The following is a 3,056-nucleotide window of genomic DNA, read 5'->3' on the forward strand; positions in this document are numbered from 1 at the left end:
CACACCCTTCACCACACCTGCTCTGAATGCCTGTCTATGGCCCTTCAAACCTCCTTTCAACAAGACATCAAATCTTTTAGTCATATAGCCCCTTTGAGAGCCTGACTTCAGTCAGTACTGGGACAGCTGAGGACTTGATCTCAAACTCCTGACCTCACCAGGTGCCTTCCCCTCTGCCCATTTGCCTAGGACCTCACCTGGCACCCTCTACTCTGACTCGATCCTAGCCTCACCAGCCTGGATTCCTAATCTGTTACATGTTCAATGTCACTTCCCTCATCCTCTTCAGGGATGGATAATGTCACCCTAGTGTCCACTCTCTAGTGGTTCCTTTTGACAAGTGAACCTGAGGGCTCCTATTTGTGGCAGACAACCAGAATGCCCAGGTGCTCAGGCCCTCTGACACCTGGGTAAAGACAAGGATGGACAGGAGGTGCCAGTACATGGTCCACTAGCCCCACAGAGATGCGAGGAAACAAAAATTCCCCTTCTTGCTCCTGGGGCAGGTAGTATTGTCCTAAGGGGTTTTGTGTAGGAACCTCTAGCAGGAAGGAAGAAGTCCTTTGCTGTGAGCTATGGCCGGGTACTAACATCCCCTTTATTCTAACCACCAACAGAAGACTGTAGACAAAGGCAAACAACTTCTGGATCAGGAGGAGCTTCCACAGTTTCTACCCCAGTGTCACTCCTGGCTGGACCTCTAAGACCTGGTGCCCTGCCATCCAAGCTCCCCAGATCTGGAAGGAGCACAGTATTGTGGAGCTGACCTAAGAGCAGGATGCTGACCTCTTGCATTCTCATACCCTGCATTCTCATACTCTTCTTCCCCATTTGGTGACAACCAGGAACCACCTTGGCTGCAGCCTTTGCTTTATAAGCAGAGCTGAGCTGCACAGGAACTTTGGGCACCTCAGTTCATCCACCACCACTGAGGCTTGGCTCAGTGGCATGGCTCCTCTAACCTAGATATCTACCTCCGTCCCAGGTCTCTCTGGAGGACTCCCACCTGACTGACCTCTCTACACCCACAGAGATGCATCAGTTTGTCCTCAGCTTGGAGGAGGTGGGACATGAGACCCATAGCCTCCAGAGTCCCCTTGCCCAGGTGGAGGACTTATCACAAGGATACAGGGACAGTTCCAAGGGATGGATGGCAAACATGTAATTCTTTTATGCTAATCCGCCTCCACTCCATTCTGTTCTCTTTCTACCTAGCTGAGGGTTATCCCTATCCTCCCAGAGTTCTGTCTGAATCTGGGAGAGAGGAGGAAATCATGAAGGATGTTTCCGGATCTCTCTTTTAGTCACTGCATTTCCCTTTTGGCCTCTGTGGTAAGTTCCAGCACTCCCTCCCCAGATGAACCTATTGTCTGTTTTCAGCTGTCTCTGAGAGGGGAGACACTCCTTCCCTCCGCGAAACTTCACTGTATAGTTGGGAAGTCCCTTCTGAATTCAACCTTCCATCTCTCTTGCTACCTTGTTTAATCCACTTCTTTTCTAGGATATGAGGGACAATAGAATTTGCATTTTAGCATCTCTACACCCTTCTCCAAAAAATTCTTGGCCAACCACTACCTCCTCGGCTTTGGAGATAGAACACAGAGTTCTTGTGATGCTGTTTCCTTCTACACCCAATCCCTTCCTTAAGCCTCTCCATATCTAGATGATCAGCACTTCCTGAGAGTGCTGCCCAGCACAGTAGAGGTTAAGGGGGCATGGGCGATGAGGAGAGGGCTTGAACCTACCTCTGCCCTCTGGGTCTGTGCAAGTGCAAGGTGCCTGTGTGCTCTGTGTAAATATGTGGGTCTCAGATCTGGGGCTTTTTGTGGAGTATCTCTTCCCTCTACCCTGCTGGTCACCTCTCTGAGACCAGCAACACAAAGGAGGAGAGAGTAACCTCCTCCACTCCTTTTTCTCTAAGCTGTGGTCCTGCCAGCAACCATTAGGGGCCACTGTTGCTTCAGCCACCAATGGCAGGTGGGTCTGGCAGGGCAGGGGTTAGGGGGTGGAGGCTGGACAGGTAGTCTTTGTTGCCCAACTTGACCCTGTCAGGGTAGTGTTTATGAGTTGTATTTGTTATCACAGACTCAGGCCCACTCCACTCAGGCTCTGCCTTAAGGAGTCTTGTTTGCAGGGCAGCTGCCGGAATGAGCAAATCTCAGGCTCCCGGTGTGTGGCAGCCTGTGGCAGTGGGAGCTATAGCCCTGAGGATCTGCATACAGAAATTGCTGGTACAGGATGCTAAAAAGTCCTGAGCCATGACCAGCCCCTGCCACCAAGATTTCAAGTCATTATTCTGCAGCTCTTTCCCTTCTGATGCCCTTCAAATCCACTGGCTTAAGGGCTGGGAAATGAACTTCCCTGTGCTCCTTCAACGTGCCTCCAGGGCACCTCTGCTGGGGGAGGCTGGATGGAGTAACTGAGGGGTGCCAGACAGAGACACTGCTCTGATATGTTTCCTGCCTTGATGGGGGGCATCAAGCATGGACTGGTGATGTCCTCAAGGCTTTCCCCAGCCCCGTGTTCTGCCCATTTCAAGTCTGTCCTGGGATACCGCAGGACATGTCTGCACAAGCAAACAGCAAGGGATGAATTCAAGATGAGGGGTCAGAATGTGTTGGTGAGCCAGGGAGGCCAGATACAGGGCTCCTGCTGGGCTCAGCCACTTCTGGCTGCCTGAGCTCAGATAATAGCAAGGTCCTATTCACTGCCATGAATAGGAGATGGTCCTGCTTCACTGCCATGGCAACCCTGGCTGCTCAGGCCCTCAGGAGGTGGTATTTGGCAGTGGGGTATTCATACCATATGGTTGCCTCAGGGTCACCACCTCAAGCCTCCAAGGAGGAAAGGAGGAAGTTCATCCAGTGTTAATCCCATAGATGAAGAAATAATGGGCTGGGGACCAGGGTACACACAGACATTGGCATTTATTGTGGCTTCCCCTGAGAGGGTAAAGCGGGGGGGGCAGGAGTGAGGACAGGGAGAAAGTAAGCCTTTTAAGATTTCATTTATTTTTAGAGAGAGGGGAAGGGAGGAGAAACATTGATCACCTGTTG

The sequence above is a fragment of the Phyllostomus discolor genome, chromosome 14, assembly GCF_004126475.2.
Source record: "Phyllostomus discolor isolate MPI-MPIP mPhyDis1 chromosome 14, mPhyDis1.pri.v3, whole genome shotgun sequence".
NCBI classification, from domain to species: domain Eukaryota; kingdom Metazoa; phylum Chordata; class Mammalia; order Chiroptera; family Phyllostomidae; genus Phyllostomus; species Phyllostomus discolor.